The sequence below is a fragment of the Artemia franciscana genome, chromosome 16 (assembly GCF_032884065.1).
Source record: "Artemia franciscana chromosome 16, ASM3288406v1, whole genome shotgun sequence".
NCBI classification, from domain to species: domain Eukaryota; kingdom Metazoa; phylum Arthropoda; class Branchiopoda; order Anostraca; family Artemiidae; genus Artemia; species Artemia franciscana.
Genome location: NC_088878.1, coordinates 12,554,992 through 12,582,931, shown reverse-complemented (window position 1 = coordinate 12,582,931; position 27,940 = coordinate 12,554,992). Strand labels below are relative to the sequence as shown.

General features: G+C 35.3%; 1 long non-coding RNA gene across 3 annotated transcripts; it reads left to right on the top strand.

Annotated features, from left to right (window-relative positions):
- The first annotated feature begins 313 nt into the window (after positions 1-313).
- Positions 314-27,937, top strand: LOC136037088 (uncharacterized). 3 transcript variants are annotated; one of them, XR_010619867.1, is made up of 4 exons: positions 314-1,058; positions 15,874-16,002; positions 22,410-22,572; positions 27,196-27,840. It is a non-coding gene; the product is annotated as an uncharacterized LOC136037088 (long non-coding RNA). The 3 variants fall into 3 exon arrangements; XR_010619865.1 differs by having other exon boundaries at positions 22,410-27,937; XR_010619866.1 differs by having other exon boundaries at positions 314-927; positions 22,410-27,936.
- The last annotated feature ends 3 nt before the right edge of the window (positions 27,938-27,940 follow it).

The following is a 27,940-nucleotide window of genomic DNA, read 5'->3' as shown; positions in this document are numbered from 1 at the left end:
AGGACTACTAGCCGTAAACTATTCCTAAGATTAATCAATATTAAAAGTTTTTTTCTAGGCACATAGAATTACTTCTTCGGGTGGTTTAAAATAGAGAGAGAAAAAAACTGGTTACTATGTAACTGGATTCCCTATTAAGTTACGAAATATCATATAAGATGTATTGCGCAACACACCTCTTTTTTAAATGTTCGCACTTGGCAATTTCCTCGTTATGCAATCGAGCTTGTCTAAAACAAGTGAATGTTCTAGAATTAGGCTATACGCCTTTTTATTAAATAGACTTGCTGTTGAGGTCTTTGCACAATATCAAACAGTAACAAATAAGGAGAGTCATCATTTACAGTTTAATGGTACACCGTAGGATTACAGTGCCCGTTCACAAAAATGTTGGGGGAGGGCAAAAATATTTTTTTTCAATTAAGATACAAAACAAGGTATTTTCCCAAATCTAGGGGGGGTTTTTGTGTTTTTTGGAATATTTTAATGAAAATCCAAAAAAATTACTTTTGAAAATCTAGGGGACAATTTATCCGATACCAATTAGCACCGCCACATAATATAGACCATTTGTAGCTATTTAGATTATCGTGGTATATCGGTGAAAAATGTGGTTTGATCTAATCCTTATTTTATAACTGCGCATGTTGAAAAGTACAGTAGAAGATCGGATAGTCTTTTCTAGCCTCCAGTTTCGTGAAATAACAACGGAGATTATTTATGGAATAACATAGGGAGAACACAATATAAAGAATATATGGATGACAAATATGAGACTTCAAACAAAGTTGAAAAGGGATAAAATAAGCCTTGAAAAAGCATCAATGAAAGGGGATAGAAGAGCGGGCAATGCAATACTGCCGTCTATGGATATATGCTTGCAATGTGGCTCTATTATCTAGTGCACTGGCTTTTCTAGCAACTGTGGTGAGCATCATTTCAGGATACCCCTCTGAGATCACTAAATCTACTAATTTACTTCAGCCTTGTTTAATATAAGGATTTTTAGTGCTTATAGGTTTCGGGCTCACCATTTACGGCTGTATGGCAGCTCGAAGGTAAAATCTATTTAATATTTACTTTTTTGAGGTAGGCCTAAATTTCCTATAATTGTAAAAAAAAAGATAACAGCAAGCATAGAAAAGCCTCTACAGGAGAGAGTAGAAATGATTTATGTCCCCCCTCGCTTTCGAAAATCCAATGGTAGAATTGTTAGGTAAGTTTGAACCATCCCTTCTAATTTAAGAGGAACTTCGACTCGTCCCGTTGTAAACATACAACTGTAATGGCTGTCTGGCATATCCAAAATATACATCAAAATTAATTTATATGACTGGGCATTAGCATGAGGATGAGGTGTTTGACCTTTATCATTTGAATTATTACTACCACTGGTACTAGAAATTCTTCACAGGACTGTGCTTCCTAAGAACGACCCAACGGTTAGATATGTGATAGAAGATCTATAACAGACTGTGATAACGGTCTTAAGAAACACAGATTTGAAATTGTGATACACGTTAATTTCAATGGAGGTTACAAACTGATGCAACAAGGGGAGAAACAATCATTGATCGAAACCATTTTCGTTAATTTTTACTATCCATAGCTGAAACTTTTTTCTTATAAAAGCTGAAATCTTTTTTCAAAAAATTCAAGAACTGAGAATTCCAACAAATTTAATTGAATAATTCGTGTCACCCTTGTGACGAAAAAACAGAAGGAAAAGAAAATTAGAGCTATCGATCCAATTTTTCTAGTCTAGTAAAGTCTAGTAAATCAAAGAAAAGGGAAGGAAGAAAAAATCAAGACAATGTCAACAACAATTGCAAAACAGCCTAATAGAGTACTATGATGAAGAAGAGCTCTGCAAATTTAAAAGTTCTGGCAAAGTAGAATTACAATAGCTGAGAATACAATGTGTTGCCTAAAATGTGTTGCATATTTATTTATTTGGCTAAATGGCTTTCCCATAGTTTTGGTCGAACGATTTTGAAAAAAAGGAGGCAGGAGGAGGCCCAGTTGCCCTCCAATTTTTTGGGTACTTAAAAAGGCAACTAGAACTTTTAGTTTTTTTCGAAATTTTTCTTTAGTAAAAGATATACGTAACTTACGAATTAGCTTACGTAACAAACTTCTATATTTGTATGTTTTTATTACGAATATGAGAGGGTTCGCCCACTCGTCAATACACAAAAGCTTAAATTTTGTCCTAATTCCTTAAGAATGACCTCTGAGTCACAAAGGCCGTAGAATAAATAGTTGAAATTACTAAAAACACTTTAGCGTAAAGAGTGAGGTATTAGGAGGAGGTGAACCCCTTATATGCGTAATATTTTCTGTTCGTTTTAAGTTTTAATGCTGCTCCTTACTTTCAGTTTAAAAACTTTTTCATATTTATTTTTTCATTGCTTTTTTAAATAATGCTAGAAAATGGTGCGACCCCTTCATGGAAATCTTCTTCCCCCATGACAAATTCCTCCATGGAAAGTTTCCCTTACATAACCCCCTCTTCTAAACCCCTCCTCCCAACCAAAAAATCCCCCTGAAAACGTCTGTAAACTTACCAATAACCATTACTATATGAAAAGACTGGTCAAAGCTTGTAGCATAGAACCCCTCCCATGGGGACTGTGGGGGAGTAAATCGTCCCCAAACACATAGTTATAAGGTTTTTTGACTATACTGAATAAAATGGCTATCTCAGAATTTTGATCCGATGACTTTGGGAAAAAATGAGCGTGGGAGGGGGCCTAGGTGCCCTCCAATTTTTCGGTCACTTAAAAAGGGCACTAGAAATTTTCATTTCTGTTCGAATGAGTCCTCTGGCAAAATTCTATGACCACTGGGTCGATATGATCACCCCTGGTAAAAAAGAACAAAAATACACACAAATAAACACGCATGCAAAAAAATACAAAATTCCACATTTTTGTAGATAAGAGCTTGGAACTTGTACAATACGATTCTCTGATACGCTGAATCTGATGGTGTGATTTTTTGTTAAGATTTTATGACTTTTAAGGGGTGTTTCCCCTATTTTCTAAAATAGGGCAGATTTTCTCAGGCTTGTAACTTTTGTTGGGTAAAACTAAACTTGATGAAACTTATATATTTAAAATCAGCATTAAAATGCAATTCTTTTGATGTAAGTATTGGTATCAAAATTCCGTTTTTTAGAGTTTTGGTTACTATTGAGCCAGGTCGCTCCTTACTACAGTTCGTTACCACAAACTGTTTGATCATAGCTTGAAATTTACTGTTATTAGACAGAAATAACTTTGGTTTTCAGAGTTTATATTTTTTTTTATTTAATCTTCATTTTAAGTAATATTAAAGTATATATCTTACAATTTAAGATTGTATATTACTCATTATTGGTATTACAGCCGGCAAGGCTAAATGCTACCAGATAAATCAATCCAATATTTCTGTATGCTGTTCAATTACTTTGTGCTTATTAAATATTTAATTTTACGCTTATGTTCTTAAAATAATTTTTAATTGTATACTGAAAGTTACTATTGTCACAACTGGTGTAAGATTATTACAAGCTTTATAGATTAGTTTATTTTTTTTAGGTTAGTTCATTTAGATGAGCTGTGAAATAATAATTCTTGTCCTTTTTAAGTTACAACTTCACCCTTTACTTCCCTCGGGAAAACATAGTTTTTAAAAATTATAGCTTAATATAACGCTACTATCCATAGTCCAAGACCAAATAGCGCTGACAGTGAGGACAGGGGGTAGGTATTCAAGCCAGCAAGAAAAGTTCATTAGCCACGCACTAAATATGAATAATACCGCACAGAAAAAGGGACTAGCAGACAAAATCTGTAAACTTGAAAAGATGTGGTGGTTTATATTGGAATTTTATGAACTTAACTGTTTCTATTGATTTTCAAAACCCAAGGCTGAGGATAGGGATAGGTTTGCTCTTTAACCCTTTACATCTTCCTTTTTTGATGACTTCTGAAGAAATCGGGCTTGTAGTTTCTGCTTTACAGGGCTGCGCATATATTTTAACCATTTCTGTCACTAGGCATAATTTAATTGTATAGTATCCTTTAGTGGGCGGATTTTGTATTTCCAGTAAAATGCTAGTTTTTTTTCAAAATTCTACAAATATAAGAAAATTTCCCGAGTCAGTTTATTTGAGTTACTTTATAGGTACTTGTTGCTCGGAGTGCGAAGCATTAATTTTGTTCATCCTTTTAAAGTTCAACTTTCCTCTCTACTTCTATCAGAAAAAAACTTTGTTTAAAAACAAATTAATTCTCATCTAAGTCATTGAGCCAGTGATCTGAGCATATAGCTTGTGTAAAAATGGACTGGCAGTGAGGTCAAAATTCTCAGATATCCTTAAAATCGTTTTTGCCAAAAGATGTAAGATCTTAGCAGATTGATTAGCCAAAAACGGCCCTCAATTAAACAACTCAATTCTTGTACTGTAGAAGTTAAATATATAATTGAATTATAACAGCTATTGAATAAAAAAGCGCGTATCTTCAGCTGAAAGTAAGGAACAACATTAAATCTTAAAACAAACAGAAGTTACTTCGAATATGAGGAGGGCTACCTCTTCCTCAACCCTTGCTCTTTACGCTAAAGTCGAAAGATGTTGAAAAACACGTCTTATTGAAATTCAACAGGATCTTGTATTTAAACTACTACGACTACTAATAACTCACCACACCACGCAGCCACCTAAGACCAACACAGCTGCGCACTCTCCTCCTCCATCCCAATCTATTCAAAGACTCCCTCTTTAGACCCTCTCAGGAAGTTCTCAAAGAGGTTTAGAGGTTTCTCAAGGAAGTTTAGCCCTAGACGGTTCTCTGAAAATGGAAATGTTTGGCAATCTTTCATCATTCATCCACAGAACGTGCCCTAGGCATCTCAACCTTTCTCTGATTATAGCCTGGGAAAGTGGGATTGGACCACACTTTTTATACATCTTACTGTTTGAAATACGGTCAGTCAGCCGAACGCCCAGAAAAATCCGTAGGCAATTTTTCTGGAAAACATCAAGCACAATCTTCTTTTAGAAGCGCCCATGCTTCAGAGCCATACTTGAACACTGTCATCACTGTAGCTTCCAATATTCTAACCTGGTTTGCATACTTACCTTCTGTTCTTCCAAACTTTTTTTAGCTGTGAAAAACACCCTGAGCCTTGCTATTCTACTTTTAACATATTCAATGCTCCCACCTTCTTTACTAATAATACTACCAAGGTAAGTGAAGCTATCCACCTCATCAATTATTTCGTTGCCCGACTTCAACTTTTCATCTTCTCCTATTCCTAACCTTAGTGATTTAGTCTTCTTAACATTTATTTTCAAACCTATTCTAGCACCCTCAACTCTCAAAACCTCTAAAACTTCATTTATTTTGCTCGCACTTTCATCTAGGATGCTTAAATCGTCAGCTTAATCTAAGTCCAAGAGAGTTTTTCCTCCTCATTTGATTTCGTGGTCTCCTATTGCCTTTCCTGTGCTTTTCAAGACAAAATCCACCAAAATGATCCATATAAAGGGCGAAAAAACACAAACTTGCTCAACTCCTAATTTAATACGAAACCAACTGCTGACCTCATTTCCTACCTCAACCGCAGCAACGTTATTCTCATACATAACACTAATCGCTTTAATGTATTTGTCTGGTATACCATATAAGGATAAAACCTTTGCTAAAGCTCTTCTATCAACAAAATCTAACGCTTACCCATAATCTATATAACTGAAGGCCAAAGGTGTTTTATAACTCAGGCACTTCTCAATTATTAACCTAAGAGTGAAAATTTGATCGACACATCATCTACCTTTTCTAAAACCGCACTGGTATTCTCTTAAAACTTTGTCTACAGCATCTCTCAGTCTAAAAAGTATCATATTACTAAGTAATTTGCTACCTAAAGCGACCAGACATTGCCTCGATAATTACCACACTTACTCTTATCGCCTTTCTTACACAGTACTTTGATTAAGGTTCTTCTAAAATCACTAAGTAATTCCCCTTTTTCAAAAGTCAGATTCATAATCTTCACTAACTTATTTCTAACCTCGGAGAATCCATAATTAAGATACCCATTTACCGCACTATCAGCCCCCCGAAGCCTTATTATTTTCCAATCTTTTTAGTACTGTCGCTAATTTTTCCTCACAGAAAAAATCTTCCTTCATATCCAAAGTATCGCAAACCTCTTCATTTTCTTCTATATCTTTTCCTGCAGCTCTATTTCGGTTTAGTACATTCTCAAAATGTTTTGGCCATCTCTTTTTAAGCCTTTCCTTATCGCTAATTGTGACCCCGTTCCTATCAAACAGTTCGTGGTAACGAACTGTAGTAAGGAGCGACCCTGCTCAATAGTAACCGAAACTCTAAAATATGGAATTTTGATATCAATAGTTACATCAAAAGAATTGCATTTTAATGCTGATTTTAAATATATAAGTTTCAAGTCAGTTATACCCATCAAAAGTTACAAGCGTGAAAAAATTTGCCTCATTTCAGAAAATAGGTACCTTGTCTATTTGCTCCCGTAACTGTAAGCAAAATTCATCTGAGTCACTAGTGTCTCTATCAGTCAGTTCTACAGGGGCATATACTACTATAGCTGAAATCCTGAAGTTTTTAGTAATAAAATGAACGATTAGTATTCTATTATCAATGCCTTTTCAGGCTAAAAAAAACATATGGGCTTCCTTATTCAACATAAGCCCTACTCCCTGTCTATGTACCACATCCTTCCTGCCTGAGTAAACAAATTGTATATCCCCTAATTTCATGCTACCTACCCCTAGGATATGAGTTTCTGAAACTTAACAAGTCCAGTTCGAATCCTCTGAATTCGTCAGTCAAAATTTCGATACGATAGTCATTTTTTAACGTTGTAACATTTAAAGTTCCAATTTTAAATTCTTTAAATCACTGAAATTATTTTTACCGAAAAAAAGCAATAGTCTCCGAAACCAGTGCAGGATGGGGACAACCCATATTCCCAAGTCTGCACCGAAGCGCTTAAGCCGGCTTAGAATCGGACAGCCAGAAGTTCCTGGAACCTACATTAGAATAGAAGCTTTGTTCAATCCTGTGTCTACCTTGTTCACAAAATGGTTTTTAGCTCTTGGCGATGCTCTTCTATCAACAAGAGTCGAAATCCTGCATAGACAGTCTCATGCTTATTACCTCCAACTCATTATATATTCATGCCTACAAATATTATGCCACTACGGGGAGGCAATCCACAGTAGATGAATTAGCTAGGAAGAGGTTTTTCAGCCCGAAAATGCCCACCAAAACATACCAAGCCCAGAAGAAATCCATTAATCAAAATTTTGTGCGAATGATCTGTCGTATACTAAGCTATTCTTGGTTGAGGGGCAACACTCCTCAACTAGGAATAGAGTTGACCGCAAGATCCCCAGTCTTGCTGGTACCCCGAAAGGGCCGAGGCAGCCCTTTGAAGAAGCCGATATCCATAGATCTTACGCCCTGTCACAGTTGTCCTTCTATAGAGGATCCTCCCACGATGGTGTTGAGCAATAATGGAGAGATGGGCAGAGAAAGATTTCCCTACGATTGGTCCAAATTAGTGCAGGGCTCCTTTTTTTTAGGAAAATTGATTGTTAAATATATAAAAATGTAATTTTTGACCCCTTCCTAAGTGTCAGACCTGTGTTTAATTCTGCTCCGAATCCACTTGTATTCCAATATACTTTTGCAAGTCAGTTCTCAGTGGAGTTACATAGCCAATTTCCCTAAAGATAGTGAGGAATATGAACTGCTTTACGGGGGTAAGACAGCTTGTTAGCAACTACTAAAAAAATTCATCATCGAGTGCCCCTGTTACAGCAAGTTAAATGTTAACATCATACCATGTTACAAATTCATACCTTCCAAAAATTTAGAAAAGAAACTAATTGGCTAAACAAAATTTTAAATTTTAAGCAAACAATTTAGTTTTGGTAAACACTAATTATACACTAAACTCTTTGGGAGTCTTGATAAGTTTTGTTTAATTAAAATGTCTCTTAAACAATCCTCCCCCTCTTAGTTCCAAGTATGTTTTACAAGAATCAACCAGGTAATTATCTTGTGTTTCGGCAGTCTTTCTTAAACAAAAAATCAAACTTCGCACAAAGTGCGAGGGTTGAGGAATGGGTAATCCCCATAACAGACAGAATAATTTCTGCTGGTTTTAGGTTTTAATGTTGCTCCTTACTTTCAAATGAGGAAAATATGTCAGTTGAAATAATTTAACCTGACATTTGGTTCAGATTATTTAGAACCTTTCTTTCCTTCCAAAAATGTAATTATTTGGGCAACCTTAAAGCAAGCATCTAACAGCAACATTTATGCGCTTAAAATTTACGGTTTCAACGCAGATCCTAGCTTACCCGGCACACACAGGAATATATTATTACCAAATTATAAAAAATGGAATAATGGGTAAATGGTACAGAAGAAATATGCAATGATTAAAAAATAGGAAAAAATAGGAGATTTAGGGAGATGGGGGAAAAATACTTCCGGGCTTTGTCACCCCAATAAGCGACATTTTTTTCAGGGAGGTGTTTACTTTTTTTTTGGGGGGGGGGGGTCATAAAAACATAAAAAACTGACAAATGAAAAGGAATTATCAAACCTAATGGCGAAATGCAGTCTTTGCCACTTTCTTTGATTTATTCCTGCATCCCCTTGCATTCCCTGCAACTTATTGTTACAGTACAATATGCACAGTATATTGTACAATTTACACAATTTAGTGTAAACCTATTGGGGATCCCCTGCATCCCCATGTCTGACGTATCTTTTGCCGAACTAATGATTTACGCTAATTACTTTTTCCGTGACTGCGGTTTGCCAACAAACAGATTGTAAACCTATTTGATCGCAGATCTGGGAACCTTGACTGAAAATCATTCGCTTACTAGTGCCTATAATGTGATCCTAGGCTAATGAGTATATTATCGCTCTTTCAGAACTACCCCTCTGTGGGCCACCTAATGTACCTTGGTCAAAACCCTTTTAATAAAGACTATGTTATATTTTTCCTGAATGTCAAGCTAAAAAATCTGTGACATTGACCCCTGTACTTTTGAAAAACGTATGGAATTTTGTCTACTTCTGTACATGCAAATAGAGGTAAGGCCTAACTATCAATATTAGACAAGTTTCCAAGTACCTTGTATGTAAATTGCAAAATATGATTTCACCTATGGCATTCAAACGTGATTTTAGATAGTCTATTCACTTCCGGGTTCAACCTTTTTTTCTCGTTTTTATCTCATTTATGCCTTAGTTGTACTTTGTAGCCAGTAATACAGTCCTAAGAAATTAGGAAGATCGTGTTATTTGACTACACTCAATATTATTGGTCTCCGCAAACCTTTTAGTATTATCTTAGAATCCAGGATTTCGGGAAGTAAATGGGGAGGGGGCTCTCAAATTTTCTACCTTGTCCAATAGTACTGTCGACTAGATATCGACACTTTTTCTTGCTCAAGTAACTGGCACAAATTCAGATGAAAGCTGTTCTCAAGGGAAGAGAATCACCCCCTCCCCCTGGAACCTATCCCGGCAACTACTGAAGATACACTTTGTGTCAAGTCTAATATCAGTTAATTCAAGTTGAAGTTTAATAATAATGTTCTGCAAGTACATCCATCCGATGGAAGTGCTGGATTTTTCATATCAAGCTAAAAACCAGTTACAAAAGGTTTACAGCTAGGGGTGGAATTTTTTGCATGTACCAGAAAACGCAACCTACAGCGTCGAATAAGAAACATCTTTAACCATTTCATTTTGTTAATCTTTTAACAAATATTGTTAAGATTGTCTCGGATTTTTTGTTTACATGGATTTTTTTATGACTCAGAAAAAAATTTATAGGGGGGGGGGTCAAACCCAGTAACCCCCTGGTTTACAGGGTGTTAATCTTTTGTAACTCTTCTCCTCCCTTAAGCTTGAATCTGAGGAAATTTCAAGATTAATGTTTGTTGCGGGGACGATGAGCGTATTCCCAAAAGAATTGTCATCAGATCTTTTAGAAGCCAATCATACAGGGAACTCTTAAAGCAATTTAAAGGGTATTAATGAATTTATCGAATTAAGGCCCACCTTCCCAAACTGAGAATAATCAGTAATTTTAGTCTAATTTATTCTATCTTCTTTGGTTCTCGGAATATTAATTAAAAAAACTAAATTTTTCCGAGGGAAGTTAAGTCTTAAAACGAACAAAACTTATTACTTCACAGCCCATCTAACACATATCAATAGAACTAGTGCAAATAAATCAACTAGTCATATTTCCCAATGTTGGCCGGATTTCAGAAAACTACCACTTTACTGAGAGCATAAAACAATACAGGATTTTGGTGAACCATTTAAGGACGCTTTTAACAGTATAAAAGTATAGTATTTTTAGATTGTTGCTTTATTTTTTTTTTTTTTTTTTTGTTTAATTTGGCATCACTTCTGCACAGTGAGCTCAGTTCAATAATTGACTGTCTTTTTGGATCTGAAAAGTATGTTTCATGATTATTTTATAGACAAGTTCGAAGTGAAGGAATCTTGTTAGTAATAAGACTACAGATTCGCTTTAAGGTTTGCATCACAACTTAAAATCTTCTGTTTTATAAACAGAAATAACTGCATTTCCAAAGTTCATATAACGGTTGATATGTTCTTTATTTGGAGTAATACTGGGTGAGACCAAGAGGCTACCAGATAAATCAATCGATTATATTATATGCTGGGTAATGACTTTGAACTTGTTATTTTTATACCTAAGTTTTTATTTTTATGCATAAGCAAGTATAACAATAAGTAATCCTTCTTTTAATATACAACTTTTAGTGGTTCCAGAACCACATGCCTATGCTTCTCCAACCGCTGTGTGGCAAGGGGTTGGGGTCGGGAGCATAGCTTGCTATTGGGAAGAGGGGGCAACTTCCCCTCCCAGACCTCAGTTTTTTGCCAAAACCCGGTCCCCCTACTTCCAGCTGAAATTTAGTTTCTCCCAAAACGTGATCAAAACTACGATAAGTCTGCATAATTCAAGCATCTACTGCACCAAGTAAGTTTTTTTATTACATTTTTACCTTTTTTATTGCTATAGGCTACAGCTCGTTTTTCAGTTTCGTCTGTTATTTTCACTTATTTTGAGAAAATTGGCTCCAACTTTGACCCCCTCCTTCCAGTGGATTTTGACGAAATCACGCCATTTGTTGGAGTACCTTCGAACTATATTGAACAAAATGGCTATCTCAAAATTTTGATTGGATGACCTTGGGGGGAAGGGGCCTTATAAGGGGTGGTTGGTTACCCTCCACTATTTTTGGTCACTTGAAAAGGGCACTAGCAAATTTAATTTCCGTTCCAATGAGCTATTACACATCTTTCTATGATGTTATGATCACCCCCTAGCCCTAAGAAAAAGGGACCGCAACCGTGATTCAAAACTTTTACTGTTTTTCTTTCAAAATGCGTTACATTAATTTTTTTTCATTAACTGAAATGGTTAAAAATTGATTGTTCTATTAAAGATCCAAAGTGAGTGCTCCAACAAGCTACTCTTTCTATTTTTTATTTTTATTTTATTTTATTTATCTATTTTTTTTATATAGTTTTTTTTAGTGAAAAGGTAGGCAAGAGGTACCTTTATTGAGCCCAAATCAAACAATGATTTTCAGTCTGTACAATCCAAAGAGATCTAATTAGTATAAAGATAGGCACTCAAGCACCAAAACCAAAATTTCTGCTGAAAGTAGAGAGAGTTTTTTCATGTATTGGCTTGAAACTTAAGAGGTCAAGCTTGAAGCTTGACCGATGAGACATAACAATGATGGGTTGAAGGGGCATACACCTCCTTCCCGATGTCTTGTACAAAAGAGCTCATATCTACTCGAAACTCAAAGGACAAGTACTTCCAGCCAGGGAGAAAGGAAACGGGCTTTCACGGACAAAAGCAACTTTCTAAACCCATTTTTCTCCATAGAAACGTGACCAGATTCACTTGAAATTTAGCTGCCATATAGGAACAGTCAAGAATACTTTTTCTGAATAATTTTTTAACCGCCGATAATCACCGTCAGCAGCCATCAAAGCTTCTTTTGTCAGAGTTTCTCTGAAATTATGAAACATTGCACTATGTTAGCGACTGAAATTTAAACGTCTGCAGACTCAAAATTTCTTGGGCGAAGTCATCTTTGCTGCAAGTGTCTTTCCCAACAAGCGGCCGCAAACGTGACCATTTCCTGGTAAATTAATCAAAATTTTTTAGGGTCTAGCTTTTGTCAACCACGATAGCTTTTACATCCTTTGGCTCAGAAGCTTCGCTTCCATGCACTTCGGCACTAATCTGTCTTAGGCTCTGTGTGTGTGTGTCCTATGGGTTAAATCAAATATGTTTGCAGTGCATGATTCTAGGTAAAAAGTGGACCCATTATCCCTCTAACAGCACCCGTCATCAACACCGAATTCGATTATACTCTTGAAAAAGATAGCTCTTATTTAGTTGGAAAGTTATCGACCCTCTTCAGGATCTGTAGAATCCTTATTTTTGAAAAGGTATTGTGCTCTTTGAAGCAAATATTTTGCTACGATGCCATGAATATTCTACAGCAAATCTGATTTCGCATCAAAAAGCGTTATCTGGCTCATCTGAAAAGTATTCTGCTAGAACGGAGCTTGCAATTGAAAAACAAAGCCTAGCTTTATAATAAAAAAGGGAAGCTAAGCTGAATCACTTTGGATAGTGGCTATGTCAAACTGAAAACTTTGCGCGCTAGAGTAATACACTACTTAAGTTTAAAATATTATTTTACAGTATCAAACATGATCCATTATGTTGGAACTCTTCATATTGGATTCTTTCCCTTTTCTTCATATACCATTTTCAATTTTATAGTAAGAGTTTTGACACAGGAATTTCGGGGTTGTGACCACTTGCTCCGGTTGGGATTGAGACACTGTAACATTTTTGAGTTATTTTTAGTAACTGATTTTTAGTATTTGAGTTATAAATAAGCTTTTAATTGTTAAGACTGTTTCTTTTTCCAAACAAGTTCGAAACAAAGTTTCAGTTACTTTGTTTGATTTCTGTTAGATTTTGCTGATGATTCATACCACCTAAAAGTATTTAATTAAATTTAGATTTATCACAGAAATCTGTCCACATTACTACAAAGCCAACTAGGTGGTAAAAATCTTCATTTTGCATTAAATAGAAGGAGGAATTTAAAATCATAACTTCTTGAGGCAGTCGAAACAAAAATTAAGGATTGTGCTGTCACAAAAGGGCTTAAAAACTTAATATTTTGACTTCTTTTTACGGTCATAGATTTCTTTTCAAGTCTTGTTGTGGCACAGAGGCCAAGAAATCGATATAATTACTTTTTTGGGCAGTCATAAAGTTTGGGTTCGCTTTTTTTGCGAAGCGGGGTGGTTTTTACCATTTTTGTTTTTTTGGGGGATTTGTATAATAGAAAGTAAATTCATGAAAAGTGCAACTAATTTATATTTTGGATTTCGGTTATCAAACAGTGATCACTTTACTGCCTATTTTCATCTAATGAAAACTCTGCTTTTTTTGACATATCCGCCTCTGTTCATCCTAAAACATTAAAATAAAGGACAAACTCTTTAAGCATATCTGAACTTCAATAAAGTTTCGTCTAAGTATGCACTTATAACTAAGTGTGTGAGTCGAAACACCCTTTTAAAGGTCAGAGTAATCATTTAAGAATAATAGATCTTTTAAAAATTGCTTATAGAAGAACACATATAATTATGTTTTTTTTTATATATCTAGCCGGTATAGTTGGATCGCTGAATTCCCAGTTTAAATCATTGGAATGGTTTAATGTTGAAACATTAGTCTTATGTTTAAACTAATGGAATGTTGAAAAAAAAGTGAAAATTCTTCACTTAAGTTAGCCACGGAGAGGGAATACAACTACAACTTCAGAATTTCTGACCTTCTCAATACCAACCAGTCGCAAAACATAGTTACGTTTATGCTAGGAACTGCATATATTTGTCTATAAAGTTTTATATAGTCTATATATACAGCTGAGGGTTTTTATACTTATGTTGGTATAATACAACCACAGAAGAGAGAATAATGAGGACTTCTTTCCCAAGACAGTGAACCAACAAAACCTATTTGAATATTTCGGCCCTATATCTAAAGGCCGTCTTCAGCAAAGAAAATAATAAACAATAAAACACTTACAATAAAAGCTCTCGGCTAAAAATCCATTTTTATAAATAGCCTTGGCATCATTACTTCTTAACGAAAAGTTCAGGCAAGACTGTGTGATAAAAGCTAACATTTCACAAGCTAAAAAGGTTCATTCATTGATTTAACTGTATTTATATTAATATTTGGCCCAATCGCCCTTTATTACTCAAAAGGAAAGGAAAAGATTTTGGAAATTTTTTTTGGACCCATCCTTCCTTTCAAAATCTATTAGATTTTCCAATTTCACTTGAAATATTTGTTGTTCTTGATATTATTAATTAATAATATAATTTAAAAAAAGTGAGAACCATCTTGAAATTTAAAATGAACATTAAAAAGAAATCATACAGTGCTTAATTTAGGCACGAAACGACCATAAATTGCTATAAATGAATTAATGAAACCGAAAGCAAACAGAAATTAAAATGAATAATTAAACACAAAGATACTATGTGCTGTTAGGGATGAACAGACGTATTATAATACGGACAAAGATTAAAATGAATATTAGAAAGTGTACTACTACTACTGCTAACAACTAACTGCTGCATCAAGCCACCCAAGGTCAACAAACCGCAAAATCGCAAAGAGAAGAAGAACGAGGACAATAAACAGCACAGTGAAAAAATTGAAAATTATGCAAATTTTTCGGTCAAGACCTCCGCTTGACCGTCCTTAGTGGACGATCAACTTTTCTTGGACTTTAGGGTTCATATTGCCGGGATCTGCGATGCTTTACTGTATTGCAGTAAAAATTCATAATTTCCGCTACGTGTAGAGCAACGTACCAAGCAAAATTTTTTCCCACGTAATGATATCATCTTATTTTAAATCCTTAGGAAAAAGAAAAAAAAAAATCAGATCGTTATTTCTGTCTAACCTGTGACATTTTCAAATCATGACAGTTATTTAGGGAAATTATAAAATGAACCTTTGGGTTACGAAATGATTTCAAAACTTAGTTGACGGTCTTCCTTTTTTTTACAACAACACCAAATAATTCTTATTATCATTTTCCCCCCAGCTTCTTAATAACAACCGTTCCTTTTTCTATCTCAGTCAACTGACCTGTGGTGGAGCCTGAATAATGTTTATGTATTTGTTTGCTTTTTAGTGTTTATTTTTAGGGGGATAGAACGGGTTATAGAGCCCTATCTGGCTCTCTGTTGCCGGAATAATTTGTTGGATTTTTGATAAATAATCTGGTTTACTAGTACGTAATAAAATTTAAAAAAATTCATCAAGGACTACTCTTCAGTCAACGACATCCAACAACCCACGTGACCTGGGCACCACTAGGAAATTCCCTCAGGGCGGACGGTGAATGTTATGAAGATCCTTGTTTTTACTAAGATTTAAATGATTATATTTTCTTGTCAATCTTTTACTGAGGTATCGTTGCCCCCTTCCCTCCAACTGATATCCGTACCATGTGTTTCTTTATTTAAATTAGAAAAAATGTCAATTAGGGATTGTTTTTCTACACTTCACAGTGTAACTATCGGAGAATATATCGTGAGTATTTACGCCCTATAGTAAATATATACCTCTTTGTTTTACATTTATTTCCCCATTGTATTGTACAATCCTCCAAATTCTATTTCAACTTTTCTTTTTATTCAGCTACTGAAAGCATAGTCACAATATTTGGCAACCAAAAGACATTTGGAAGCATTGGCATTTGGCAACCTTCGCATAAAAGACATTTGTGGCCATATTCATAAATTATGGAAACAATACCAACTAATGAAGGTATGAAAACTATAATTGAAAAATAAATCTTTTGTGAATTTGGGTGAAAAACATTCGACTATTGCCTACGAACAGCTGCCGAATAAAACATTTTATGTGTAATATTTATATGAGATTATAATATTTAATTTATTCATACAATTGCATAAATTATATATTCAGAACAACGAAAGTTAAAATGATAAAATTACGATTGAAATGAAAATAATACAAAATATTTCATTGCAAATATGTCAATTAGGTTAGGCTATACCATGTTCATGCTCTACAAGGAAAGGAGGGTGCTTTTGTCTACGAGACAAGTTGACTCAGTAGCTGATTAAATTAAAAAACAACAGGTTTTTCGACTGAAAGTAAGGAGCAACATTAAAACTTAAAATTAAAATAAATTGTGAGGGAATTGCTCCCTCCTCAACCAGGGCTGTCAAATTTTTTTTTAAGGAGTGTGTCATATTTTTTCCGAAAATGTGATTTTTGTGTCATTTCAGATTCCGTAATGTGTCACAAATTGTGTCATATTTTTTTGCAACAAGTGGTATCATATTTAATTGGCACATCTTTATTTCGAGTTTTGAATATATAATCTTATCCAAATCAGTTCAAAAAGGAGTAAACTTAACCTTATCCTATTATCTTGGGATCATGACCTTTTTGTGACGTCATGAAAGAAATAGAAACATTCGATTAAATTAATGTTACACACTATGAATTTGTGTCTGGGCGGCCAACGAGGCAAGTTTACATTTATAAAAGTTTTAGGGGACAATCAATTCCGACAGTAAGTCGAAAAAAGACTTTTCGTATGACTTTATTTCGTATGGCTTTATTGGCTAAGCTTTTTATTTACTCAATATGTAAGCCATTCAACCAGCTTCAGTCTAGTATTTTTGTCATATTTGTTGGTGCCTTTTTAAGCCAGATTAATTATTCTGAAGGAAAGACATCTCTGGAAATTTGTAATTTTGTCCGAGGTTGGATACCCCTCCTGTACTCCTAAAAATGGGGGTTGCTGCTTATGCATACAGCTTTGGTAAACTGCATGCTGTTTACTTTCTACTATTAAGTACGTACCAGTTGGCTACATCAAATACTCAATCAAGAAGCCAATTAAGTTCAGATATTCAGCGTGCATTTTGATTTGAAATTTCCGCCTATGGCTGTTTTCTTCGCGTGGTTTAAATTTTAAATATGGTGATGACATCTGTCCTGCATTCCGCACTGTTTGTGTACTACTGCCACCGTTAGGCAACGCCATTCCCTCCCATTAATTTGTAGCTTTTCTGGAGGTAGAAAATTGAAATTTTACTTTTCTTTTATTACCATTTTAAAATCAAGACTAGGATGACAAAAATGTGTCTTTTTTTGAAAAATGTGTAATTTTTTTTAAATATTTCATTTTCGTCGACTGTGTCATCATTTCGACCGAATGTGTCATTGTGTCACGCAATATCAAATTGTGTCATTTTGACACAAAGTGTGTCAATTTGGCAGCCCAGCTCAGGAATTCAAAATTTCAAACAGTGCAACAACTCCCTCATAATTGTTTCTGACTATATTTACATTGGATTACACCTGGCCCTTCTTAATATACTTCGAGTAATCTTTAACGTTTCAAATAACACGTCACAGGTAATTATTTGTTGTAATCTATTACTTTAACAGGACTCAGTATTCGTATGCTGGACATCTGATTCTCAGTTACGAGAATCAGTCAGTTGGTTAATCCTCGGATTTACCAACATTTCAAAATTATTTATATTAATATTTAATTGTGGTAAAATTTAAAGAAAAACACCGAGAGTATATTGACTGTGATGAAAAATTTCTTTTATATATGTACCGTATATTTTATGTAAATTTAAAACTGCAGTATAAAAATTCAACATAAAGTACTGTAATTAATGTATGTGAATTGTTTTTCATTGGATAATTGCTTAAGATAAACAACTTCAAAATACGTTTGAGTCATATCAAAAATAAAATCAACGAAAAAAACGGATAAGACGGTGGTGAGGGGATAGGAACATAGAAGCTGTACTTTAGTTTTCTGTGAAGAATCTCCAACTTTAAAGTTATATGAGGAACAGAAAATTTTCCAAAAAGAATCCGGTTTTTTGTCCAAGGTGGATGATACAGAAAATATTTGCAAAATTTGAAACAATTTATTCGAATTCTCTTTAATTTACCATTATTAAGAAGGGAGAAAAGAGGTGAAGCATAAAGGACAGAATGATTACAGAGAATAGAATAAAGTTTGGCCAGCACATGTCTATTACACTTCCCTCTATTTGCAACAATCTTTGCACAACCAGTCTGGATCTTTTTAATTATTAAATAAAAAAAACGAGTTTTTTTAACTGAAAGTAAGGAGCGACATTAAAACTTAAAACGCACAGAAATTACTTCGTATATGATAGAGGCTGCTTCCTCATCAACGCCCCGCTCTTTACGCTAAAGTTTGACTCTTTCTCTCAATTCTTCTTTTTAAAACAGTAAAAAACTTTAGCGTAAAGAGCGGGGCGTTGATGAGGAAGCAGCCTCTTTCATATACGAAGTAATTTCTGTGCGTTTTAAGTTTTAATGTCGCTCCTTACTTTCAGTTAAAAAAACTCGTTTTTTTTATTTAATTTCTGAACGTTTTTGAATCAATGCATGTTTTGATTTTGGCTCTCCGCAGAGGAATAATCAAAACGAAATTTGCATATTTTTTTTTGGGGGGGGCGGCTAAATGGCTTTCTCATAATTTTGATCGAAAGATTTTGAGAAAAAAAGAGCGGGGGCGAAGCCTAGTTGCCCTCCGATTTTTTGGTTAATTAAAAAGGCAACTAGAACTTTTAATTTTTTACGAATCTTTTTATTGGTAAAAGATTTACGTAACTTATAAATTAGCTTACGTAAAGAACTTTTGTATTCTCATGTTTTTATTACATATATGAGGGGATTCGCCCCATCGTCAGTACCTCGCTCTTTACACTAAAGCTTAAATTTATCCCAATTCATTAAGAATGACCCCTGAATCACAAAAGCCGTAGAATAAATAGTTGAAATTACTAAAAATACTTTAGCGTAAAGAGCTAGGTATCATAAGGAGGTGAGCCCCTTATATTGGTAATAATTTCTGTTTGTTTTAAGTTTTATTGCTGTTCCTTACTTCCAGCTGAAAAAGCTTTTTCACATTTATTTTTTAATTTTTTTTTTTAAATAATGCTAGTAAATCCTGCTCTCCCTTCATGGAAGTTTTCTTTTCCCATGACAAATTCTCGATGGAAAGTTCCCCCAGCATATCCCCCTCTTCTCAACCCCTCCCCCAACCAAAAAAATCCTCCTGAAAACGCCTGTATACTTCCCAATAACCATTACTATATGTAAGCACAGGTCAAAGTTTGTAACTTGTTGCCCCTCCCACGGGGACTGTGGGGGAGTAAGTCGTCCCCAAAGACATAGTTATAAGGTTTTTCGACTACGCTGAATAAAATGGCTATCTCAGAATTTTGATCCGTTGACTTTGGGAAAATAATTAGCGTGGGAGGGGGCCTAGGTGCCCTCCAATTTTTTTGGTCACTTAAAAAGGGCACTAGAACTTTTCATTTCCGTTAGAATGAGCCCTCTTGCAACATTCTAGGACAACTGGGTCGATACGATCACCCCTGGGGAAAAAAAACAAAAAAAAAACAAAAAAACAAATAAACACGCATCCGTGATCTGCCTTCTGGCAAAAAATGCAAAATTCCACATTTTTGTAGATAGGAGCTCGAAACTTCTACAATAGGGTTCTCTGATACGCTGAATCTGATGGTGTGATTTTCGTTAAGATTCTATGACTTTTAGGGGGTGTTTTCCCCTATTTTCTAAAATAACGCAAATTTTCTCAGGCTCGTAACTTTTGATGGGTAAGACTAAACTTGATGAAACTTATATATTTAAAACCAGCATTAAAATGCGATTCTTTTGATATAGCTATTGGTATCAAAATTCCATTTTTTAGAGTTTTGGTTACTATTGAGCCGGGTCGCTCCTTACTACAGTTCGTTACCACGAACTGTTTGATTAAATAAAAAAACTAATTTTTTTACCTGAAAGTAAAGAGCGACATTAAAACTTAAAAGGAACAGAAATTACTCCGTATATGAAATGGGTTTTCCCCTCCGCAATCCCTCGCTCTTTGCGCTAAAGTTTTTAATTGTTTTAAAAAGTAGAATTGTGGCAAAGAGTCAAACTTTAGCGTAAAGAGCGAGGGATTGCGGAGGGGACAACCCATTTCATATACGGAGTAATTTCTGTTCGTTTTAAGTTTTAATGTCGCTCCTTACTTTCAGCTAAAAAAAATTAGTTTTTTTTATTTAATTTCTGAACGTTTTTGAATTAATGCATGTTTGGTTTTGGCTCTCCGCACATAAATTATTAAAATGAAATTTGTATATTAATTCTTTTTTGCTAAATGGCTTTCTCTTAGTTTTGATCAGACGATTTTGAGAAATAAGGGGTGGAGAAGGAGGTCTAGTTGCCCTCCAATTTTTCGGTTACTTGAAAAGGCAACTAGAACTTTTAATTTTTAACGATTTATTAGTAAAAAATACACGTAACTTAAGAATTAACTTACGTAACAAACTTTCATAATCTTATATTTTTATTATGTATACGAGGGGGTTTGTACCCTCGTTAATACCTCGCTCTTTACACTAAATCGTAAGTTTTGTCCCAATTCTTTAAGAATGACCCTTGAATCAGAAAGGCCGTAGAATAAATAGTTGAAATTACTAAAAATACTTTAGCATAAAGAACGAGGTATTTATCTCCTCCTAGATACCTCGCTCTTTATGCTAAAGTATTTTTAGAGCCCCTCATATGCGTAATAATATCTGTTCGTTTTAAGTTTCAATGCTTCTCCTTCCTTTCATTTGAAAAAACGTATTCATGTTTATTTTTCATTGTTTTCTTATAGTAATGCTAGAAAATCCTGCGCCCTTTTCATTGAATTTTTCTTCCCCCATGACAGATTCCTCCAAGGAAAAATCCTCCAACATAGCCCCCTCCCCTCAGCCCCACCCCCAAACAAAATAAAATCCCCCTGAAAACGTCTCTACACTTCCCAATAACCATTACTATATGTAAACACTGGTCAAAGTTTGTAACTTGCAGCCCCTCCCCCAGGGATTGTGGGGGAGTAAGTCATCCTCAAAGACATAGTTATTATGGTTTTCGACTATGCTGAACAAAATGGCTATTTCGAAATTTTGATCCGTTGACTTTGGGAATAAAATGAGCGTGGGAGGGTGCCTAGATGCCCTCCAATTTTTTTGGTCACTTAAAAAGGGCACTAGAATTTTTCATTTCTGTTAGAATGAGCCCTCTTGCGGCATTCTAGGACCACTTGGTCGACACGATGATAGGAATATATACTTGGTCGATAGGAGCTTGAAACTTCTACAGTAGGGTTCTCTGATACGCTGAATCTGATGGTGTCATTTTTGTTAAGATTCTACGACTTTTAGGGGGTGTTTCCCTCTATTTTCTTAAATAATGCAAATTTTCTCAGGCTCCTAACTTTTGATGGGTAAGACTTTTTTAGAGTTTTGGTTACTATTGAGCCGGGTCGCTCCTTACTACAGTTCGTTACCACGAACTGTTTGATTAAATCAATAAATTTTTTTTAACTGATAGTAAAGAGCGATATTAAAACTTAAAACAAACAGAAATTACTCCGTATATGAAAAGAGCTGTTCCCTCCTCCAGACCCCGCTCTTTACGCAAAAGTTTGACTCTTTTTCTTAACTCAAATTTTTTAAACAGTAAAAAACTTTAGCATAAAGAGCGGGGTTTCGAGGAAGGGCCATTGCTATATGTAAACACTGGTCAAATTTTGTAACTTGCAGCCCTTCCCACGGGGATTGTAGGGGAGTAATTAGTTCCTAAAGACTTAGTTATTCGGTTTATTGACTACGGTGAATGAAATGGCTATCTCAGAATTTTGATCCAGTGACTTTGGGAAAAATGAGCTTGGGAGGGGGCCTAGGTGCCACTGTACGATTCTCTGATACGCTGAATCTGATGGTGTGATTTTCGTTAAGATTCTATCACTTTTCTGGGGTGCTTCTCCCTATTTTCTATAATAAGGCAAATTTTCTCAGGCTTGTAACTTTTCAAGGGTAAGACTAAATTTGATGAAACCTATATATTCAAAATCAGTATTAAAATGTAATTCTTTTGATATAGCTATTGGTATCAAAATTCCGTTTTCTAGAGTTTTGATTACTATTGAGCCGGGTCGCTCCTTACCAAGGCAACGAATACCATCAACAAGAAGGATAGTGAAAATATTACAGTGAAGGTGAGTAGCAGTAGTGCAGTTATAGGGAAGAAACTACCGAAACAACCGAGACGATTTCTAATGCTAGTTTTTTTTTCAGATTGACAGCAGAGATGGTTTGATCAGCAGCCGTGAGAATGTGTGGGAGAGCAAGTAGGCTTAAAATGAAATGCCCAAGAAGAGGGAAACGCTTTGACCCATTATCATTTTAATGGCTGTAAATCCGAGTCGAAAATACGGCTGACCAAGCTCAGAGTAAAAGGGTAATCTCTCCCATTCTTAGACGATATCTTCCAAGTCATTATCACTCAGTGAATTTGGAATCTGAGCCAGAAGCGGTGCCAGATTGGACTGATTGCAGCCATTCTTTTCCCATAACATAACGTGGATGAAGCCTATTGAAGTTTCCTACCGATGAATACCTGAAGTTTAAAAAACGCTTTCTCATCTCAGCACAAATAAGGATCAAAAATCTTATAGACCCTTTTTTTAAACTGGGTCAAATAGAGATACCTTTTCTTTGATAAAAATCACTTCCACTTGACCCCCACAATCCATGTTCTTGACATCGACGTTGTAGTTGGTGTCATGTAGGCTTATGAAGCGTGAATCACTTTCTTTGTTATAACTAGGCAACAAAAAGTGGGTGGCTATTGTCTTAAACACTTAAAAATAATTATAGACAAGATGAATCTGGGTGTCTTCTGCCTGAATCGCTTGTTTAGGTCTTCGATATACTTCAAAATTTGACCCTGGAAGACAAAGTAAGCCTTGAAAACCATTGACAGTAGTTTTTTTTTTTAATATGGCAGTGACCTTACCCGGCTTGTTGGCTTCTTTATAACTTTCCGCACGAAAGAATGAAATATAGCAATCCCACTGCTCCAATTATAAAGCAACAACAGATTGTCTAGACAACAATCGATTTGCTATATATCTCAAAATTGGATGTTCTTTCAATTCCATAAACTTTTGCAATTCAAAGTTTCGCTGGCCCATTTTGGGTTGCGACAAATATAGCCGTATAAATCCTAATCAAAATTTTCAATTTCGATTTTCAATTGTTTCCTGGTAGCACTAGCACATAGGTGAATGGAAAGGCATGAGCAAACAAGTACAAATAAACTTGGGCAGTCTTCTGACGGCTTCGCCTGTACACCACCTTGCTCCCCAATCATTACCGACACATTGTCTGAAGTAAATTCAATTAGGTTTTCGTTTGGAGGTCCAATTTCTTGAAAAAGTAGTTTATTTATGGTCAAATCCAAAATGTGGCGGAAAATTTGGATTGTACCCAAAAATTTTCAAATGTATCGCACTGTACAAGGACCTCTATATTGTGCCAAAACCAGTGTAATTATACCGCGTTAGCAACACTGGTCGATAGCACTTTTACATAGGAATTAGAGGCATCGTTCATGGAGCACTTGAAGAGTGAGAACGTTGACCCACTTAAAAAAACGCCGACATCCTCACTGAAGATACACAGCTACCCATTAAAAATCACCAGCTTGAGCAAATTTTACTTGATTTTTGAAACAGGGGGAAAACACCCTTAATATTCAAGGAATCCTATTGGAAATCACACCATCATATTTAGTGCACCAGAAAAGGAATTTTTCTATTTTTGCTAGAAGACGGATCACGGATGCACGTTTATTTGTTGTTGTTTTTTTTCAGGGGTGATCGTATCGAAATAATGGGCCTAAAGGATCGGGCTAGGTATGTTCGAACGCAAATTAAAATTTCTAGTGCCCTTTTTACGTGACGAAATAGATCGGAGGGCGACTGACCACCTCCCACGCCCATTTCCCCCCAAAATTGTATGATCAAAATATTAAGATAGTCATTTTGCTCAGTATAGTTGAAAGATTAAGTAACATTGTCTTTAGGTATAAAATGACCCCCCCCCCACAGTCTGTGGGAAGAGGCCTCTAAGCTTTTAACTTTATCCATTATTTACGAATATTATTTATTATTGGGAAGCATAAAAAAACATTTTCCGGGGGTGGGTGTATTTGTTCTTGGGGTAGATTTCTATAGAAACTTTTCCTATGGAAGGGAAAATATCAAGGGGAACTGATATAACGGGAGGATTTGACAGAATTACTGTATATAATTTTGAATAAATGCCTTACATTCTCTTTTCCAAATTTTACATGTGGAGATATTTCCAGATAATTATTTGGGGGGCTATATTCCATATGCTTTGATTTCCAGGAAATAATTTCCACGAAAGGGGGCATTTCTGGAGTGATCGATAAACCGATTATAGATTAAAGTCGTATTCAAATGAAATAACGCTAAGGAGAATTTTTCTGGCTGAATCGTCCGAGATCAATTTCACAGGGATGGGAGGTTTTCAGCGTATCTGGCACCTTCGAGAGGGAATTAGATGAGGGTAGGGTGCAATTTACTTTCTTTTTAATTGTCTTACGTTCTCTTTGCCAAATTGTACATGTGGAGATGTTCCGGGGCCATTATTCGGGGGGTCACATTCAAATTAAAGATTGTTAAGGAAAAAATGTCTGGCTGAATCGTCCACAAGGATTTTACGGGGAGGGGGATTTCAATCGAGGGTGGAACTGTCTTGAGGGAAGTTGACGAGGGGAAGCACTTTACGTTGGATAAAATTTCCATGGCGGAGTTTTCCATAAGGAGGGAAGGGTATATTTCATAAAGGGTAAGCCAGATTTTTCGACATTATTTTTGAAAAATAATCAGAAATTGATTTGAAAAAGTAAGTTTTATTTAACCGAAAGTAAGGAGCAACACTAAAACTCAAAACGAATAGAAATTATTCAATATATCGAAAGTTGTCCCCTCCTAAATACTTTGCTCTTTACGCTAAAGTTTTACTGTTTTTCCCAGTTTTTTAGACCGGCTACTGAAACACGGGGCATGTTTAATCAGAATAGGAATAAATTTAAAATTGCCAACAGCTTTAGCGCAAAGAGCAAAGTATTGAGGATGCGGCAACCCTTCATATACGGAATAAATCTGTCAAAATTAACATGCAAATTTTGTTTAAATTTTTATGTACTATGAGCCAAATTTGAACCAGCATTAGTTAAAAAACGTTCAGAAATTATCCACGAAACAAGTTTTTTTCTCATTGAAACTAAGAAGCGAAATTAAAACTTAAAACAAAAAGAAAATATTTCCTACGTGAAAGGGGCTGTCCCCTCCTTAACGCGTCGCTCTTCATGGTAAACTTTGAAAATGTCACAACTCTACTCTTTAAAACAATAAAGAAAACTTTAGAGTAAAGAGAGAGGCGTTGCGTAGAGGACAGGCTCTTTCATGTAGGTAATGATTTCTTTTCATTTTAAGTATTAATATTGCTTCTTACTTTCAGAAAAAAAATTCTTTTTGTAATACCAAGAAGAAACACAGCTTTGCTTGGGCAGTAACTCTTTGTTTCAGCTTTTATTTTTCGAATGTTTGTTTTTCATTTGACTTAAATATGTCTTGAAGTTGTTTATCTTATGTAATTATTAAATAAAAAACAATTTACATACATTAATAACAATGCTAAATATTTAATTACTCTTTTGCAGTTTTAATATTTAGATAGAATATACAGTACAAATCTAAAAGAAATTTTACATCAAAGTCAATATAGCTTCGGTGTATTCAAAAATTTATATAATAATCAGTTATACACTATTGGGCTAGGCTGCCAAAGTGACACATTTTGTGTCAAAATGACACAATTTGATGTTGCGTGACACAATGACACATTCAGTCGAAATGATGACACAATCGATGCAAACGACACATTTTTCAATAAAAAAAATTATACAATCGACGAAAATTACACATTTTTCAAAAAAATGGCACAATTTGGTCGTCCAAGTCTTGTTTTTTAAATGATAATAAAAGAAAAGTAAAACTTCAGTTTTCAACCTTCAGAAAAGCTACAAATTAACGGAGAGGTATAGCACTACCTAACGGTGGCAGTAGTACACAAACAGTGTGGAATACAGGACAGATGCCATCACCATATTTAAAATTTAAACCACGAGAAGAAAACAGCCGTAGGTGGAAATTTCAAATCAAAATGCACGTTGAATATCTGAACTTAATTGGCTGCTTGATTGAGTATGTGATGTAGCCAACTGGTACATACTTAATAGTAAAAAGTAAACAGGGTGCAGTTTACCAAAGCTGTATGCATAAGCATACAGCTGTATCCCACCTCGGACAAGATCACAAATTTCCAATCTGTTTATTATTATTGAGAGAAAATAAAGAAAAATTACAAAACTTTAGACCCCACAAAGGGGTCTAAACTAAAAGGGGTCCAAGACTTCCAGAGATGTCTTTCCTTCAGAATAATCAATCTGGCTTAAAAAGGCACCAACAAATATGACAAAAATACTATATTGAAGCTAGTTGAATGGCTTACATATTGAGTAAATAAATATAGCTTCAAAATTTCTAAATGAACATATTTCTATTTTCAAACAAGATTACTTCATTCTAACCTTCCCTTGTTTCACCTAAAAATGATGAAAAAGGTCAACAAGAACAATTGCTTGAATTTGGAGTTCCAGAGTAGTGACACTCGCATTCACAAACTCCTTTCCAGCTCAAGGGTAACCATGAAGTCTATCATAAAGTCTAATGTCAAAACTGACATCTTAGAGAATGATAATGCTTTTATCATACCCATGATCTCAGGCTGTTTCAAGAAAATCTCCAGGATTTCTTTTGGTCCAAATACCGAAATACACGTGCTGACATATAAGGATGTGGTACCCACGAATGATCTCAAACAGTTATGGTTGAACTGCCAGAACTTCCTTGTAGAAGTTATCAAACAAATGAGGAAATTAATTTATCATTCTGATCCCACTTTAAAAGCTCTGTTTTTTTTTTAGACCCAGTGACTGCTTTGAGCGGAAAAGTTGACACTCGAGTGAGACTGACGGGTCGGCTCAGCAGCTTACTTGGGAAACACGAAGGTGAAGTGGAAAGGTCAAGGATTGTTATTGAGACTCAGTGGATCTTGATGAGTGAGCACAGGGATGAGATTGTGAAAATCATAGGAATTGAGATGTCTCCTTCGATCTTTTGGAAGACGTTAATGAAGACAAAAGACGCTCAAGGCAAGCCACAGTTCGAAGAGCTGTCCCTTTTCTTGCTAAATCTGTATGCTCTTCCGCATTCCAGTACAGTTGCAGAACGTCAATTTTCAGTTCTATCAAATACAAAAACGAAACTCAGGAATATTCTACTTCTCGACAAGATAGAAGATAGACTCACTGATGCACGCAAAGCAGCTGGTCTCTCGTACCACAGGAACCGTACACGACTGGGAAATTCCTTCCGATATGTGGAAGAATTTTATGTCCTGGTACAAGAAGAAAGAAGAAGAGAACAATGAGCCCTAGATGTAGCCAGGGTTGAATATACTTGAATTGCTGGGGAGGGGGGTGTGTGTGGGAGGTTACCAAATTGTTCAGTGCTTATATATCTGATATTTTTATCTGTAAATTTTAGTACAAATATGCGATTGATTTTGGCTTACATTTTTCTTCGGCCTCTAGGTCCTTTAGAAGTATGCTTGTAACCATTAACACAGGAAGACGACTTAGTAGTATTGTTGGTTCAAGCTAAGTTTCA